Source organism: Elephantulus edwardii, unplaced genomic scaffold, assembly GCF_000299155.1.
Source record: "Elephantulus edwardii isolate Elephantulus edwardi_28Jun2011 unplaced genomic scaffold, EleEdw1.0 scaffold00171, whole genome shotgun sequence".
NCBI classification, from domain to species: Eukaryota; Metazoa; Chordata; class Mammalia; order Macroscelidea; family Macroscelididae; genus Elephantulus; species Elephantulus edwardii.
This window is the reverse complement of record NW_006399921.1, coordinates 868,416-888,662: the sequence shown is the minus strand read 5'-3', so window position 1 is coordinate 888,662 and position 20,247 is coordinate 868,416.

Below are 20,247 nucleotides of genomic sequence, written 5' to 3'. Positions count from 1 at the left end.
TATAGATCTTTTCCAGTCAGTTGACCAAGTGGTTGTTCTCCAGATTTCTTGGCAGTCATCTTTTGTGAGGTTTTGACATGTGTATTTCTTTGTTCCTTCTAGATTTCTGAAAAGAAATGAGCTGAACTCATTTTATTGTCAGATTTTCTTTGCTCTTGTGTCTACTAAGGTTTTATTATTGTGTTCTTTCTTATTTTAGTTATTCATTTCCTTTGAGATTATTCTGTAACTTAGTATTTCCCAGAGTTTTAAAATAATCAGTCTTAATAAAATCTTGACTTCTTCTCCATTTAAAAGTTTGGTAATTACATCAATTTTCTGTCATTTGGCTTTGGCAACTCAGTTTTCAACTGATACGCCATTGGTTTAGAACAAAATCATTGCTGACCCTCCAGCTGTTTTTTGAAGGCTATAAATTGCATGGGGAGAGATTACATATCTCATCTTTGTTCCCAGGAGACAGTGGTGAATTTGAATTACCAAAGAGGTGCAATCTGTGGGTAGCAGAACAATTCTCCGTGAGCTGTGATACCAGAACTCTCTTTTTGCTTTATAGTTGTCATCATTTATGAAATGATATCTTTTTTTCTCTGCCTAATAGGTTCATTTGTTTATCTATCTATCTATCATCTATCTATTTTTGATATGTATACATCAACACTTATACATTGAGAAGAATAGGAATCCCAGAGCAGTTAATTGTGCTTGTGCAAAACTTTATGCCTAGACCAAGTGATTGTTGTACAAACAGAGCAAAGGACCACCCTATGGTTTAAAATTATGAAAGGTGTGTGTCAAGGTTGTATCCTATCTCCATATCTATTCAGTCTGTATGCTGAGCAGATTATTTGAGAAGCTGTACTCTATGAAGAAGAATGTTGCATCAGGATTGGAGGAAGACTCACCAGTAACCTGTGTGTGCAAATAATACGACTTTATTTGATGAAATTGAGGAAGACTTGAACTGTTTACTGCAAAGATCAAATAATACAACATTCAGTGCAGATTGCATCTCAACATCAAAAAACAAAAAACAACATCATGATAGATGGAGAAAAGATTGAAATTGCTTTCAGACAAGGGACTTATATCTAGAATTTATAAAATACTTGAGCACCACAAGATAAGTGTAAAAAACCAAAGAAAACATTCAGATGGCAAATAAACACATGAAGAAATGTTCAAAATCCCTAGCTCTAAGAGAGATGCGAATCAAAACAACTATGAGAGATCATCTCACCCTATTAAGAACAGCAACACTTAACAGAACAGCAAATATCAAATGCTGGTGAGTTTGTGGAGAAACTGGAACCCTTATTCACTGTTGGTGGGGGTGTAGAATGGTGCAACCACTATGGAAGGCAGTATGGCGCTTTCGCAAAAAGTTGCAAATAGAAATACCATTTAACCCAGCAATTCCACTCCTGGGAATTTGCCCTAAAGAAACCATAACTTCCACCCAAGCAGATATATGCACACCCATGTTTATTGTGGCTTTATTCGCAATAGTAAAGAGCTGGAAACAACCCAAGTGCCCAACAAGAAACAAATGGATAGAGAAGCTCTGGTATATTCACACAATGGAATACTATGCAGAATTGAAAAACTAGGAACTCATGAAATATTATGCAAAATGGATAACCCTGGAGGACATTATGCTGAGTGAAATATCTCAGTCACGAAAGGACACATATTGCATGGGGCCACTGTTGTAAAACATGACTGACATTAGGGTTGAGGGACGGCAGAGAAGGAGTCGAGGAATGATGTATACTGCATTGAAACAGATGAGGGAGAGAACTGTTTAAAAGGGATGTATGTTTGGGTATTATTATTGTGTCATGACAGGAGTCCACAATGAAGGCTGCACAGTGGAGTGGACTTAGGCGGGGGAGGGATTGCATAACAATGAAATATTTTTTCTTTTACTTTTCAAGGAGAAGAGTGAATGAGGGGGAATGGGTGGGCAGGGAGAAAAGTGCAACAGTGAATGACTGGAAACCCTAAATCGCTGTAAACTTTCATTAAAATTAATTAAAAAAAGATTGAATTTGCTAATGACTTAATCTTATTTGCAACTCATCTTAGTTGGATCCACAGTCAACAGCCTTGATACCAGCAGTCAATAGATCAGGAGATGTACTGCTCTGGGAAAGTCTATAGTAGGGGGACTCTCTAAATTATCAAGGAGCAATAATATCACTTTGAGGACTAAGGTGCACCTAATTCAGGCCATGACCTTTTCAATTACTTACTATGCACTTCAGAAATGAACAATGAATAAGGATGTTAGAAAAATAATTGGTGCCATAGAGCTGTGATGTTGGAGAAGAGTACTGAATATCCCATGGACTGCCAAAAGAACAAACAAATATGACCTGTAGAAAGTGTAGCCAGAGTACTTCTTGGCAGCAAAGGTGAAAAAACTTTGTATTACATATTGTGGGAATGTTTCTAGAAGACACTATTCCTTGGTGAGGGACATCATCCTTGGAACGGTGGAGGGTCGATGTAAGAGGAATACCCTCAACCAGGCGTATTTACGTAGTAACTGTGGCAGTGAGCACAAGTGTGTCATAGGTGGTGAGGATGGTACTGGATAGGATGTTTGTAGGGTCACTATGGGTTGTACTTGATTTGACAACACCTAACAACAACATGAGTTAGTTTCCAGGTGATGTTATGTGTCTTCATTATTAGTGTCATCTGCTGTTGTTGGTTCTCTGAAGAACTCTCCTTATCATTTCTTTGTAAAGTTGGTCTGTTTTTCCCAAATTCAAATTATCTTAATTTCTGTTTACCAAAAATGTTCTAATTTCCTCATAATATTGTTAGGTGATGTTGGTAAATATAAAATTATTGGTTAGCAATTTTTTTCCTGGGTTTTTTTTTTTATGTTGTCTCATTGACTTCTTGCCTATATGATTACTGCTTAAAAGTTAGGGGTTAATCTTGTTTTTGTTTGGATTTTTTTTCTCCTTTGTAGGCAACTTTTCATTTTCCTGAGCTGTTATTGAAATTTTTTTCTTTGTTAATGATAATTTGATTATGAAAAATTTTTGTGATTTTCTGTTGGGATCTATCTTATGTAAGACTTGTTAAGATTCTTGAATGCATGTCTTCTGGTCTTCCAAGACATTATGAAAGTTTTTTTTCCCAATAGATATGCAGGTTTTGCTGTGATTTCTTTGTCTCTCCTTATTTTTACATTTCAATAACACGTAAATTAGTTCTCTTGTTGGCATTTCTTATAATTGCCAGGCTTCTTCCTTTTTTTTTTGTATGTTCCCCCACCCCTTTTTCCTCTAACAGATTAGTATGGAGAGATTTGTCTTTAATCTCACTAATTCTGTCTCTCATTGATTCATTTCTACTTCATTGTGCCTTTAATGCGTTATCTATTTCTAAAAATACTGGTATTAGGGAGCAGTACAGCCTCCTATGTAGTCTACAAGGAGTTGTCCTGCTAAACCAAAAGCAGCATCTTTCTGGCAGTTCATATCCATATCCAACAAGGGCTTTGAGGGGAAAAGATGGGTACTCTCCTTCCTTGTAGTTTATAGCCTTTGAAAACTTGATTGCTGGAGGGTAAGCCATGAGATTGTTCAGACTCCATGGCAATGAGTTTGAATTTGTTTTGTTAAAAATGTGTATTAATCTTCTGGATGTCTATTTACCACTTAGGAATGTCTTATAAATTTTTATTTCTTTAGTCAATTTATTCTTTGTATTGTTATCTCACCTCTGCGCTCCACCCCCCCCACCCCCACCCCAGCCCCGTAGACCTTTGTCTGTATCTCCTTGATTTGGATGGTGGTTTCCTTGAGGGCTCTCTCAATGAATTGAAAATTCCTCAATATCATTCTTCTAAATTTGTTCCTAGGTAGTTCTAATCTCACTTTTTTATCTGGAAGGTTTTCTGTCCCTGCAATCTGGTAATTTGTTTGAGCTACTCTGTTTTGTTTCTTTGTGCTGAGGTTGACCATTTTCTCCAAAACATTATGGGATAATTTTCTCTAAGATATCATAATGGTATTATATTTATAGATGTATGTGTGCTGTTGTTTACTGTAGAGTCAGAACTGACCCATAGCTGACCCTCCAGCGGGTTTTCAGAGGCAGTTAATTATATAGGAGGAGATTGTTCATCCTCCCACAGAGCAGCTGGTGGACTCAAACTTGATGCCTTCATGATTGCAGCACAGCTTCTTGCCACTAGGCCACCAGAGTTCCTTATTTACAGGTAGTTGATGTTGCATGTTAGAATATTTTCCTCAGGACTTTGGTGGTTGTTTTTTTTCCCTTGCTTTACGATTTGTTTGGTTTTGTTGTCCTTTGTTTTTATATATTTGACTGTGCATGACAAGTGCTGCTTTTTTTGATGATGTTGTTATTGTTAGGTATTGTCAAGTTGCGTATGAGTCATAGTGGTCCTGTGAACAACTGATCTGAACCCTGTCCTATCCCGTGCCATCCTTATCATCTCTGACACACTTAAGCCCATTGCTGCAGTTACTGTGATCATCCATTTCATTGAGGGGCATCTATTTTTTGCTGACTCTCCACCTTTCCAAGCATGATGTCTCTTTCCAAGACATAGCCTCTTCTAGCAACATACTCGAAGTATGTGAGATTAAGCTTAACAATCTTTACTTCCAAGGAAGATTCTGCTTGCACTTTTCCCAAGCCATATCCATTTGTTCTTTTGCCACATCGGTTTGGTAGTTTGAATACAATTAAATGATTATCACTTGTTGTCCTGGTGGAAGATATAGGAGATGGAAGTGTGTGCACAGATCTCTGTTCTGTGATCTCATAGAGCAGCTGAGAGGGAGTTCAATAATAGCCAGAGGTGAACAGCAGGTGTGAGTAGTGACATCCTTGGCAAGGATGTGACTGCAGCAAGTATAGATATGGGAAGTGTGGGCACAATTGCTGTCTCTAATTGAGTAGGACAAAATCTGAAAATGAACAAAGAGGAAAAAAAAAGAGGGAGAAAAGAAAAAAATGAAAGAAAGAGTAGACAAAAGAAAATAATAAAAAATTAAAACAAAAAGATCTCTCCCTCTCATCTCTGTCTCTATCTCTCTTTTTTGGTCTGTCTATCTCTTTATCTCATTGCCATCTAGTTGGAACCACCTCAAAGTGGGATTTCAGAGTCTGTGGATCACACTGGAGGAGTTTGCTCACCTCTCTCCCATGGAACTACTGGTGGCTTTAAACCACTCCCTTTGGGTTAGTAGCACAACTTCTAACACCCTAGGTCTCTAGAACTTCCCTAAATAAAGGATAGAAAAGAGAGGAAGGGAAATAAGGAAGAATAAAACAATATATAACTAGGGACAAAGAAGTAAGGAAAGGGAAAATAATATAAGAAAAGAGAAAACGCAAACATAAAAAAAGAAAATAAAAATAAGAAAAGAGAAATGAGAGAATTGGAGTGGGAGGAAAGAAGAAAATGAAGTGTAAACCTCTGGGCAGAGTTACAGCTGGCCTGAAGGAGGCTGGGGTATGCTATTAGCCATGGAAGTAAATCCTCTGACCCAGAGGCGGGGCTGGGGGCAAGGCTTCTGGTTCCTGTGGAAGGAGTTCCTGCTGGCCCAGTTGATGGCCTGAGGACGCTTGAACGTGAAAGTAATTTCTGCTGGCCAGATGGTGGGTAGGGTCTGGGCACTCAGTTTGGCACCAAGGGCTATGCTGGCTATAGGAGGCAGAGAGTGGAGTGCGTGCTTTCAAAGGTGGTGGTAGCTTGCCCATGGTGCCAGATTTACCTCATACAGGGCAGGAACCAAGAGGGGAAGCATGTCACCAGTTGCTGGATGGTTGAGGGTGTGCAGGATGGCCAACACCTCTTGTTACCAGGAAGATGTGGAGAAATAATGGGGAATCTTTCTGATAGCTTGCCATTGATGTGGGCATCCATGCAGGCTTGGGTGAATTGAACAAACACAGGTTGCCGTGCCAATCAGAACACTGTTTGCAAAAGTTCCCACTGTCCTTACTCTGTCAGGCCAGCCAACAGCTCCCTCTTCCAGTTTCTGCCCATTTGCTGGTTTTGCTCAGGTTTTTTCTTCTATTCAATACCTTATCTACTTCTCTACTCTTTACATTGACGTCCCAGACCATCATCCTTGTCCGTTTCATTTTATTCTCTTCTTTGTTGTAGAGGATCTGGTAATTTATCTGCCTCCTCCTCTCTTACTAGAAGTCCCATAGGGATTACTGGTTTTCACAGGTAGACAATTTTTATTCCTCGTTTGCCTTAGTCTGGAAGCTCTGTGGAACCTGTTCAGCATCACAGCAGCCTACAGCTTTCTTTTGATAAATGGGTGATGGCTGTGTTTGAGCGGTGCTGATCAGTAATAAAACCTGGATGTCTCTCATGGAACAAGAATTCTACCACCGAACCACCGGAGCCTTCCAGTGTGTCCTACACATACCTTTTCTCTTTTAAGTTTTCCTTCCTGAACCTTCTGAATCTATGTCTTCCTTGCTTTGTTGTCTGACTAGTGTGTACTTAAAAGAGAGTAACTTGAGCAGTTAAATTCTGTTTTCCTGACACTCATTTTAAAATAATATAAAACATGTAACTATATGTGGAACAGATCACTTGGGAGGCTGGACTTGGGATCACTTGGGAGAAATGTGGCATCAAGATTGGAGGAAGCGCATCAATAACCTGTATTATACAGGTGACCTACTCTTACTTGCTGAAACTGAGGAGGCCCTGAGGCTTTTGCTGCAGAAGGTCAAGGACTGCAATGTCCAATATGTATTGAAGCTCAACATCAAGAAAACAAAGATTCCACTCTTCCTAGCTGCCATCTTGCATCCCCATCATGTGCAGCCTATCTCAGCTGGTCTGCCAAAAGACCCCATGAGTAACAGCCCTAATCCCCTGCGAGGTCCCATTCTCTCTCTGACAAGATGAAATAAATGATCATGTATCAGGAGAAACTTGTCAACTGCACAGGCACAGGTGCACATTGTTGGAAAAGGAATCACACACAGAAAGAAGATGGTTCATAGAACAGCTACAGCGGATGACAAAAAACCCCCTTCAGTTCTCCTTAAAGAAATTAGGAGTAAGAAATACCTCTGGTATTGAAGAGGTGACTAATTTTACAAATAAAGGAACAGTGATCCTCGGGCAGTGAACACTTTCACCATTACTGGCCATGCTGAGACAAAGCATCTGACAGAAATGTTACCCAGGGTCTTAAACCAGCGTGGTACAGATAGTCTGAGCAGTTTAAGATGACTGGCTGACGTCCTGCCCAAACCATCTGTGGATGGACAGGCACCACTTGCTGCTGGAGAAGATGGTGATGATGAAGTTCCAGATCTTGTGGAGAATTCTGATGAGGCTTCAAAGAATGAGGCCAGCTGATTTGAGTCAACTTCTGAAGAAGATAAGTGTGAAGAAATTACTTTGAGCTTCTATTTAATATTATGACTGATTTTTTAATTTATTTTGTTTATGGATCTGATAAACTCTAAATCTTTAATATTGTAAGCCCAACAAATCTTTTGGACATTGCAGCTCTTTTCGGTTTTCACTTAAATACAATTCATTCTTTGCAGCTAAATAAGCTGAAGAAGCCTGGGAATAAAATTTGAAACAAAGGTTAAAAACAAAACAAAGATTCCATTTGGCAGCACCACGATAGATGGAGAAGAGATTGAGACTATTAACAATTTCAGCTTGCTTCGATCCACAATCAATACTCTTGTCACCAGCAGTCAGGAAATCAAAAGACTAATCGTATTAGGAAAGTGCAGTCAGGAACTTCTCCAGAGTGTTGAAGAACAATAGTGTCAGTGTGGAGCCTAAGGTGTGTCTGATCCAGGCCAAGGTCTTGGCAATTACTTACTATGCATCAGAAAGCTGGACAATGGCTAAGGTTGACGGAAGAAGAATCGATGCCTTTGAGTTGTGGTGCTGGAGGAGAGTATTGAATATACCATGGAACAAATAGGTCTGTACTGGAGTTGGTGAAACCAAATTGCTCCCTGGAGGCAAGGATCTTGAAACTCCGTTTCATATAATTTGGACATGTTCCCAGGAGGAACGAGTCCTTGGAGAAGGACATCATGCTTGAAAGGGTGGAGGGACAGGACAAGAGAGGAAGACCCTGGATGAGATGGATTGACATAATAACTGGGTTAATGAGAGTAGGTGTGTCAGAGAGAGTAAGATTGCCTCAGGATAGAACAGGGTTCAGAGCTGTTGTACATAGACGGGGTAACTATGAGTTGCAAGCAACTTGATAGCACATAACAATAACTACTCTTTGTTAAGAAGCAGAGATTTGGCCTTGATACATGATTGATCTTTTATATTGTGGAAAGGTAGAAACTGCAGAGTAGAGAGTTAACTTGGCTCTAGAGAAGGGAGTTTTGGGATGTAGGTGAATTTTAAACACTATGACATGACATTCCCTGACTGCCCAGCTTCTGGCCTGCTAAGAATGTTTGATATGCTCTGGCTAGTGACTTCTTTTTTTAAATAAAATTTTTATTTGATACTGATTGTAAGGAGGGACAGGTCCTTGGAGAGGGACATCATGCTTGGGAGGGTGGAGGGACGGCGCAAGAGGGGAAGACCCTCTATGAGGTGGGTTGATTCAGTGACTGGGGTAATTGGGATGGGTGTGTCAGAGGCAATGCGACTGGCACAGGACAGAGCAGGGTTTAGAAGTAGTGGAGATTCTCCCAAACCCCTGCTCTGGGTTTTGTTGGTCAGTTTGCTAGACTTGAGGCTTATAGTTGCAGATTCCAGCACTAAGCAAATGTCCCCAGCCCTGGGATTTTTGTCACCTCACAGAAAAGGAATACTGGAGAAGGAGAAGCACATCATTAGGAAGAAGGAAGTCTCCAAGGAATATTCTCTTACATACATAGGTGGGACAAGATAATTTGATTATGGACAGAGAAACGTGTGCCATCAAGCCAAAACTGACCCATAGGTGACCTTCAGAAGCAGTTAATCCCACAAGAGGAGATTACCCACCCTTCTCCCATGGACCAGCTGGTTGATTGGAACCATGTGTCTTTGGGATTTCAGTGTAACTTCTAACCACCATGCCACCAGAGCTCATACACAGATGGGACACACTTATTTGACTATGGACAGGGGAATGTATGGGGAGTAGCTAAATTATTCTTTTTTAAAATTGTGTAAATTCTCTGAGAAAATATCCTGGAACCCCACCATTTCCTTCCTGGAATATGAATTAGCAAATTATTTTTTTAAAATTCTCCAGGAGGTCATAAAAGCTCCTATTGCCAGAGCCTATTGCCCTTAAGAGTTTTACTGTACAGGACTTAGATAATTTTGAAGAATCATTATTTTGCTTTCTAATTTTGCTTTTCTAAATCCCCAGGGAGAATCCATCTGGGTGAAATATAAGTTATCAGCCCCATAGTCATCCATGTTAATAGCTTTACTGAGTTATTATGTACTTGGAGATACTAGCCATGAAGAAATTCGAGAGATGTGGTAGGTGTTTTCATAAATCAATGCTTTGACTATTTTCCTGGTCTGTTCAGGTGTTATTAACTGCTTCCAAAATGTTATAAATGATGTGTTTGTAGTCTGTTATCTGTGTTATTGTTTGTGACTACTTTATGTTGTCTGTATTATTGTTTGTCAGTTCTTAAATAAGTCATTAAATAATGCTGTGTTTGTCCCTTTCTCCCCTGCTACATTCAGATGCGCTCATTTTTCCAAAGTAGGCCATTTTGCTGTTGAATCTCTGAGACAGAAAATGCTCAGGAAAATAAACATTGCTCCACTCCTCCTTGCTCTCTTTCTCTCATAATAAACCACTGTCTCTGTTGAACATTTAACTGAAACCACAGTCCAGAGTTTCAAGGAGCCCTCTCTCAAACATGGGTATCATTAAGGTCCAGAGGATTCTAACCACGCATTTACTGTCTTTGGAATAAAAGCCCAAGAACAGCATCACTCATGTCTAGTGCAGGAACGGTAGGTCAGGCACAGTCTTGGAGTGCATGAGATCACTGACTTCATAGGGCATCACAGCCTTCGGGTTTTTATTTTGATAGCAGCCCCCTTGTGTACTTGTCTGCCGTTTGGTTTAATTATTGCAAAGTAACAGTGCTGTTCTACTTTTATTTCCCTTATAACCGCAGCATTGTGCTAATGGGCTTCCACTCTGGGCTAAGTTCTTGAGTCTTGAGAAGATAGATGCAGGAGTATACCAGGGAATGGACTGTGTTAAAATGTAGCCCAAAGCTTTATTGTTGTGTTCCCTCAGTTAAGGTGGGACATCATAGTACCTGTCTTTGCTACCATCACATAAAACAAGAGAATCTTCCCTGAATGAAGATCCTTCAATGTAATCACAGAATTTGTAACATATTTGTTTGGCTTTGACATTGATAAAGGTTTGATCAATATTTGAAAAGTTATTTTTATCATGCTTAACAGTATTTTGTAGTCATTATATTACTTAAACTTCTATCATAAATCAGTACTGTTCTCATTTTTAACTCTTATAGATGAGGACATCAAAACTTTAGAGACTTCTGCAGGTTCCTTTATTGGTTTGGTTTACAGAGGTGTGATTGGAATTCAAATCTAGGTGGACTTTAGAGCATGCACTTCTAATACAACTATGCTGTAGAAAACAATGCTCTCAGAAACTATTTATCATCCATCTCCTCATCATAAGGTAGTATTGTATATTAGGGATATGGTACAGTAAGATTATGGGAGCGAGGGTACAAAGAAGCACAGGACAGTTCCCATCTCCAAATAGTTTCCAATGTTGGTGGGCAAGAAGTTACTTCAAAAATAAGTAAAAATACAAGAGAAGCACATATGATAAATGCCCAATATATACAACATAAGAAATGTTCATTAAGTCTTGGAGAAAGCAAGATTCACAGAGGACATAGAACATATTTACATAGACAATGAATAAAATATTTTCACAGTAGAAGGGGCATGAACAACTGCAAGGGTGAACAATTACAAGATATATTATGTTGAAGGGTGGAAAATGATGGGGCTAAAGAAAATGGTAAGTTACTCAAGAGTGAAATATTTGTATGTCCATCTATATAGTCAACAAATATTTACTGAATGTGTGCTCTGTGGAGAGGTTTTGTTGGATAAGAGTTAGAAATAGTTTGAAAGGTAGATTGTTGTTGTGGTCGTGTACCGTTGAGCTAGAATGGACTCATAGCTGGCCCTCTGGTGGGACTTTAGAGGCAGTTAATAACATGGAAGGAGATTGCGCATCCTTCTCCTATGGAGCAGCTGGTGGATTTGAAATGTGTGCCTAAGGGATTGCAGTGCAGGTGCTTACCACTAGGCCACTAGCACTCCCTAAAAGGTAGATTAGGACCTCATTAATGTCATGTTCAGGAGTTGGGATGGACATCAAAACCTTCTCTGGCCAATCCCTAAACTTGTTTCCACTTGTTCAGGGGTCCTGCCCCGCAGTTTTTCAGGACTTCACAATGGAAGCAGGTATTCTTCCGACGAAAACATACGTTTCCTCAGAAGTTGTGTCTGGGTTGCTTCCTGCTCAGTCTATTATTGAAGTAGTTGCTGCATTTTAAAATTGTCATGGAATTTTGAAAACACCATAATTTCTGGTTAATGAACATTCAACTCAGCACAACACTTCGCTATCAAATCAGAACTGACTTCATAACTGATCCTCCAGAAGAATTTTTACTCTAAATTTCATAGAGTGAGCTTGTCCATCTTACTCCCAGAGCAACTGGTGGATTTGAACCACCAGAGAGGTGCAGTCTCCAACCTACATATTAGGCCTCTAGGGACTCTCCTTTACTAACATTATCCCTACATTACTAATATTTACTAATATTAACCCTACATAGAGTTCTACTTGCATTAATGAACAGTATCCTTCCTCCTATGAGTCGCCTGAGACTCGACGGCACTTAACAACAACAACATCCTTCCTCCTGTCTATTTCTGTCTTCTTGAATTATTCCTAAGAATTTTAAAAGAATACAGTTCTATGCTTTAATAAACACAGCGGCACTCCTTCGAGCAATCTGCTCCTCAACTCCTCTTCATGAATACCTCTAATACTTTAATAAATAGGTACTATAAGACTGGATTATTGTACTTTCTTCAGGCTGATTTATCTTGGGAAGGACCTCCTCTGTCTTGCCAGTCCATCAAGTATAATACATACTACAGAAATCTAACATAAATACCTCCAAACATCAATGGTAAGATTTACTCTAGAATTTATCTCACTTATGTGAACTGAGTCACTCACCAGGTCTAGTTAGATGTCAAGGGCAGACGTCATGGTAGAGCCAAGGCCAGCATGTGCGTTGGGTGCAGATTAAAAGAGAGTTTCCTGGAAGGGGCTGGGTCAAGGTGTCCCCAGTGTGTGATATCTTAACAGAAATGATATCACTAAGGAGAAAAAGGAGGATTCATGGGCAGAGGAGGCTGGTGGTCCTCAAAGAACAAATGAGGAGGCAAGTATGCTGGAATGGAAAGGGTGAACCATCCTCATATTCTTTCCCTCTGATTCTGGCTTATAATAAGCACCCATGATGACAAATCTATGAACTGAATGTGCTCTCTGCTCTCTGCCCTCGAGTACCATCAGTCCAGCTGGAAGATAATAAACTCACAAGTCCCAGAGGCTCTCTGTTTATTACTCTCTATATGGAAGACCCTGAAGTAGGGACCCAAGGAGAAAGGTTAGATATTCAAAGAAAGACTCACAAAAGATATTGAGCTTCAGAGTGGCCTGGATTGCTTTCTACAAGCACATGCTCACAGCTGAAAGTTGGCATCTGTGTGCAAGGCAGCTTCTCTGCCACTTGGATGTGGATTCATTGTGCTTTAGAAGGAATGTGGGAACATGCTTAACATAAACCAAACTCTCGGTATTTCCTCTCTTCCCTTTATTTCTTCAGCAAAGATACATTCCTTCTCCTGCAGCACAAAGCCAAGGGCTTTATATTGTAGTGGAACGATCTCTAGATTTAGTAATAGCTATAAAAGTCCGTCTCTCTCTCTCTTTTTAGTACCACTGAGGTAGTTGAAGATGTTATCATTATAGTTCCTGTTTACTTCTAAAGATACTGAAACTTGGAGACACAGAATAACATGCTCAAGGTCGCAGAATGAGTTAGAAGAAGATGTGGCATGGGACTTCAGGTATGTCTGATTATAGAACCTATGTGCTCACTCTTAGGAGTTTTCCAGAAAGTGAAAGAGCTGCATTTTGGTCCAAGCTCTGCTGCTTCCACCTGACTGTCTGTGGACATTAGGCTGGCTTTACTGCAGTCAAATAGAAGAATTGCATTGTCTGAACTGAGAGCAAGGGAATACTGCATGGTTAAAAATCAGGAAGGATGTGCATCAGGGTTATATCCTTTCCCCACACCTATTTAGTCTGTATGCAGTACAAATAATTCATGAAGCCAGACTCTATGAAGAAAAACGTGGCTGTAGGCTTAGATGAAGGCTCATCAACAAACTGCATTATGCAGATGACACAAATTTGCTTGCTGAAAGTGAGGAGGATATGAAATGCTTCTTGTAGAACATAAAGGATTACAGCCTTCGGTATGGATTACATCTGAGTAAACAAAGGTCTTCACAAGACCAATAGTTAATGTTATGGTAGATGGAGAAAAAATTGAAGCTGTCAATAATTTAATCTTCCTTGGATCAACAATTAATACCTTTGGTACCAGCAGTCAAGAAAACAGATGTGTTGCATTGGGTGAGTCTGCTGACAAAGACCTCTGTAAAATGCTGAAGAGCAAGGATTTCAGATTGGAGATTATGGTGCACCTGATTCAGGGCTTGGTCTTCTCAATCACCCTGTTTCACATCAGAGGTGGACAATGAATAAGGATGAGAGAAGAATTGATGCCTTTCAGTTGTGGTGCTGGAGTACTAAATATTCCATGGACTGCCAAAAGGAAAATAGGTATGTCTTGTACAAGATACAGCCAAAGTGCTTGTTGGAGCAATGATGGTAAAGCTTCATCTTTCATTCATTGGACCTGTGACTAGGTGAGGTTGTTACTTGGAAAGGGACATCATGCTTGGAAAGACGGAAGATCAGCAAAGGAGAGGAAGACAGACCCGTAATGAGATGTATTGACATGATGACTTCGGCAATCAGGTCAAGTGTGTCAGAGATGATGAAGATGGCACAGGACAGGGGAAGGTTCAGGTCAGCTGTTCATAGGGTCACTATGAAGCTTACTCGACAGCACCTAACAACCACAACAACCATGGCTCTACTAGCTCTCCAGATCCGTGCACTAGCTAATGATTGTCTAAAGTGAGACCTCAGTCAGTTTGAAAAATATGAAGAAAGGAGAAGAGAAACTCTTTATTCATTTCATTACTATCCATTGCATGCCTTCCTGAAGGTAAGGAAACAAAGTGAAAAATCCCACTAATGTTTGGAAGCTCGGGTGGCCTAATGATAAAGAGGTGCACTGCTAACCCGAAAAAAGATGGTTTATATCCATTAGCTGCTCCCAGGCGGAAAGATGGACAGTCTCCTCCCTTGTGACTTAGAGCCTTTGAAAACCCTGTGGACGGTTATCTGTGAGTCAGTTACAACTCACTAGCACATAGCAACAATAAGAACTATCAGATTGATTCCACATGCAAATTTAAAAAAAAACCAACAACCTGACAACCAAAAAAGTCCCACTGTATTCAAGTGCATTCTGACTCATAGTAACCATCCATCAGATTTCCAAGGGAACAGATCTTTACTGAAGATTGCTCATCTTTCTCCTGCAGAGTAGTTGGTGGATTTGAACTACTTACCTTTCCTTATCAGCATAACAAGTAATATGCTGTACCATGAGAGCTTCTTCCTGTGTATATATTGTTGTTGTTATGTGTCATCAAGTCATAACTAGCTTTAGCTGACCCTCTAGTGAGCTTTCAGAGGCGATCTAAATTACACAAAAGGAGACTGCCCATCTTTTTCCTGTGGAGCAGCTGGTGGCCTCGATCTACTTTTCTTTGGATTGACAGCAACAACTTCTTACCACTAGGCTACCAGAGCTCTCACCTTGTGGATACAATAGACCTCAAATCTATCATAGCGTGACCTCTAGAACTTATCAGTAAAGCAAGCAAACAGAAACGATATTTTTTCCCTCAATGAATATTATGAAAAAAGATAACAGCATATGTAGACTTCTAAGGCTAATTTATGAAAGCCCAGTTCAGTCAGTTCAGTGACCATCTGCATAAATCTCAGATGAAGCAGACTCATTTAACATCAAGCCTCACAGACATGAAATGTCACCTTTGCTAAATCTTTTTTCCCCTTCTCTTTCTTTGAGGCTTCTCACGTGCCTTTGTTTCAGTGGTGACTTTTATAGGAAGGCCATGGGCCATTGTGCTGTGTCAGCCTGATACAGAGCACAGGACAAGGGTGACATAGAAGAAATGGAGATAGAGGGTCAGGAAAGAAGAAGGGAGGAGGGCTGGAGAGTTGGAGGAATGGAAAATTAGTGAAAAATAACTGAAATAAAGCTTATATGCATCTTCTACTCATGTACTGGGGAACTCTGGTGGCCTAGTGGTAAGGAGCTGCAACTACAATCCCAGAGGCGCACGGTTCGAATCCACCAGATGCTCTGCTGGGGAAGGAGGGACAATCTCCTCCTATACCAGTCAGATCTGATTTGACGGTACACACACACACACGCAAAAATAAAATAAAAAAAAATAAATAAATACTCATGTACTGTGGCTGACCATGGAAAAAAGAGGCAGATTTGTAGAATGTCCTTTTATGCAGATAACACATGTTTCATTTTGGCAACTGTTTCAGGTATTTTCCTAAGCGCACAATACTGATACTTATTTTTTTCCTATGTGTGACTGATTTGGAAAAGATTCGTAATATCATCTAATTATTTAAATTCGATTTATACCCCAGCTTTGAACTTGAATGCATTCATTGATGAGTAATGACCTACCTCATAGGACAGGTCATCCAATTACAGGATACCTTAGGCTGTGGGAGGGAAGCATACATTTTTGTTCAGCTGACCTTTCCTCCCCTAATACCTTATATATCTTGCCTGGTGGAAGATTCATCAACAATCTACGTTATGCAGATGATACAACCCTGCATGCTGAAACTGAGGAAGACCTGAAGCACTTGCTGCAGAGGGTCAAGGACTGCAGCCTCCAATATGGATTGAGGCTCAATGTCAAGAAGACAAAGATTCTTACCACTGGTACAATTGGCAGCATCAGGATGGATGGTGAAGAGATTGAGATTGTTCACAGCTTTAGTTTGCTTGGCTCCACAGTCAACACTCTTGGCACCAGTAGCCAGGAAATTAAAAGGCGCATTGCCATGGGAAAGTCTACTGTTAGGGACCTCTCCAAAGTACTGAAGAGCAATGGTGTCTCTCTGGAGACTAAGGTGCATCTGATACAGGCCATGGTCTTTGCTATCCCTTGTTATACATCAGAGAGTTGGACAGTGACTAAGGAGGATAGAAGGAGAATTGATGCCTTTGAGCTGTGGTGCTGGAGAAGAGTATTGAGAATACCATGGACTGCTAGGAAAACAAACAGATTCCTGGAAAGGGTTAAACCGGGCGGCTCCCTGGAAACAAGGGTTCTGAGGCTCCATCTAACATACTTTGGACAGGTTGTAAGGAGGGACCGGTCCTTGGAGAAGGACATCATGCTTAGTAGGGTGGAGGGCAGGTGCAGGAGGGGAAGGCCCTCTATGAGGTGGATTGATTGAGTGACTGGGGTAATTGGGATGGGAGTGTCAGAGACAGTGCGATTGGCACAGGACAGAGCAGGGTTTAGGGCTGTTGTACATAGGGTCGCTATGAGTCGCAAGCGACTTGACGGCACATAACAACAAAAACAATTCTACATTCTAGAGTTACACAAATTTGATGGTTTTATCTTCTCCTTTTAAAAACTCTTTGAAATACTAAAAGTGCAGTCATTTTCTCCACTTTAGATTCATTATTGCACTCATTGTACCCTCTCCTCGCTTCTTCCCAAACAACATGATTTGTCATTATGCTGAGTTTCCACTTGACACTTAATGTTCGTGTCAACTTGGCTCCAATTCTCTGTGTGATGTAACATGCCATGTAACAAGCCTCGGTTCTTCTGTGTGCTGACTTCTAGGATGTTAACGAAACATAATTAGAGTCCAGCTCCAGATTGAGATAAGTTCTTCAGAGGTATGACCTGCTCTAAATATGCTTGTTGACTCTCCAGCAAAACTTTTTTGCTGATCTGGATTCTGCATCTGGCTTTTCATCTCTGGACTTGACAGATGAGTAGTGGGTATGGATGTGCCACTTTTATTTCTCCAAACATCAGTTGATGAACTTGTAGGTGGTTTCTATTTTTTGTCTGTCGTGAATAATCCCACTATGAATATTAATTTATAAATGTTTGTTTAGACATAATTTCTTATTTCTCTTGGAGTAGAATTGCTGTGAAAACTTTTAAGAACCTGCCAGACTGTTTTCCACATTCTCACCAGCAGTGAATGAAGGTTGCAATAACCATCTTAGGATGTATGAAGGAGCTCTTGTGGCCTAGTGGACAAGGAGTGTCACTGACAACATAAAGGTAACTCTTCTTTGGTGGTTTAAGTCCACCAGCTGCTCCTCGGGATAAAGATTAGCCATCTCCTCCCGTGCAGTTGAGAGTCTCTGAAAATCGGCTGTAGGATAAGCTATGAGTCAGTTCTGGCTCAAAGATAGTACATTTGAGGGAAAGTGGGTAGAAAGTGAGACCTCATTTTAGTTTTGCATTTCCATAATAACTAATGATGTTGGGCATTTTTCCCCCATGTGCTCATTGGCCATTTTTTAATCTTCTTTAGAGAAAGATTTGTTTCTATCCTTTGACTATCTTTAAATTTGGTTATTTCCCTTCTGTTATTGAGTTGTAGAAGTTCTCTATGGATTCCAGAAGGAAGTACCATATCAGAGACATGATCTGCAAGTCTTCTCTCCCATTCTTTTAACTTTAGTGATTTCAGTTTTTGATGATGCCCTTTGAAGCTCAAAGTTTTTTCATTTTTACGATGTTCCGTTTATCTGCTTGTCTTTTATTGCTTGTGCTTTTGATGTTGTGTTTGAGAAACCATCATGCAGTGCAAGGTCAGGAAGATTTATGCCTATGGTTTCTTCTAAGAGTTTTATTGGTTTAGCCCCTACATTTAGGCCTTTGATCCGATTTTTTTTCTCAAGTAATTTACATGACATTTGGAACCTATTCACTCTTCTCCAGAAGCTAAAAATTAGGAGTAAAAAGTGTAGCAAGCAGTCTGTGGATCCTGGAGCCAAAACCAAGCCCATACACTTTGAGGTGGTCTGACCTTCAGCCTTTCCTCCCAGGTGACCCAGAGGGTTTTTTTCACAGATACAGATGTACTCGACAGCTCCAGGAGTTGTATCACTATTTTTCAGGCTCAGTTTTAAAAATGTTCAAATCTAGAGATATGGGCAAGAGGCTGATTGACTTCTTTAGTTGGCCTAAGAAGTTTAGGAAGCTTCAAGGTCCAGCTTCATTTGACCACCAGCACCATTTCTGCTGTCTCCCTACTGTCATGTCCAGCCACCTCTTGGCTGAGGAATTTTTAGGACAGTGACTCTAGTACCCTCTTGTCCTCATACATACATACTGATGCAACTCCCACCTCCAGTCCTCATGGCCTCACACCCAGGCTGCCATCCCACCTCCCTTCTGAAGACTGTGTGGTTCTCACATGGCCTTTTTATGTATCAGATAATGATCAGCTCTGTGTCTTCCCATGGAACCCCCCTCCCTCCTCCTCTGCTTGCTTTCCTTGGAGCTAATTCTTACATATCTCAGGATGCTTCTTATTTTTAATTTTTTTCCCTCTTCCTATAGATAGAGCTTATGAGAGGTTTCCATGGAAACCCCTGGCCAGAGGTAAGGGACTCTTCAACCGGGTGAGATGAACGAGCTTTGTGCATTCGCGTCATGTTCTGTGAATGCCGCTCACCCTCCCCTCCCGCCTCTAACCGTTCATGGGCAGATTTGGGATCTCTTTTGGGAGGGTGCCCTGGCTTCTTCAGAATCTTGTGTTTTTTAGGTGGTGACAAGGGCATTGAGAATTACAGCTCTGGGAGGAGGTTGCTGCTAACTTCAGAGAACCTGTGAGGAAAAGGTCCTGTTCCTAGTGGGAATGTAAGTTCTCCCTGTTCTGCAGTAAGCGTGTCCTAGTTAAAAGGATTGAGACCCAAGCCACCCTTGAGCTTTTATGTCACTGGACAGAGATCGAAGAAACTTTGGGAGGGCATTACAGCCATTCCTTTTTATTTTTACAACATAATTTGACATTTTAATGAACGAGCCCGGCTGACTTTCTTTCCCTTTATATTAGGAGTTGAGTAAAGCCATTCTCAGAATACTAAAAAAATATTTTGAGCTTTGAGTATGACACCTGGGTCTATCATATCTTGAGCTGTTGCCAAGAATTTAGTCCCCAAAGGAACTGTTTTTGAAATAACATGTTTTTGGTGAAGTCAATAGCACTAGGTCCTCTGCAGTAGAGTCCTCACCTCTCAGAGCTGTAGGGCTAATCGAGGGAGGGATTGTGGCCTGGGGGCTCTTGCTTGATACTAGGTAATCCTTGTTTGGTTAGTATCGAGGCCTTCAGTGATATCATGGAGTAACATTCTGGACAGTTAACAAAAAAAATTGGAGCTCTTAGTTACCTCAGAAGAAAGGCCTTGCTGCCAATGTCTAGAGAATCATCCATTATAGATTTCCAGGATCACAGTGCTCCATGGGATGGCCAAGTACCCGAGCAAACTTGATAGAGAGTTTAGAGAGTTTCTAGTGTTTCCCTCTAAATTCTCAGACATTCCCCTGTACATCTTGATTAGATCTGACATTCAGAATTAGGTAAATTTGTCCCTTGCTTCTTGAGGAAATTAGATCTGACTCTTATTGGTGTCTCACATCTGGGAGTCTGGGCTCACCCACACGTGGGAAGATGCGGAGATTCTATGCCAGGCCTCTAGATGAATGCTGGTTGCAAATTGAGAGGGATTTTGGAGTTTAGAGGTTTTAACCTTCAGCCAAGAAGCTTCTGTGGCTGTGGAGTCACTTTCTGGACCCCCTGAAGCCGAGTGTACTGAACACTACCTGGGAACCAAATAATATATACCCACTATCTCTTAGACTTATGCTACATTTTCTAT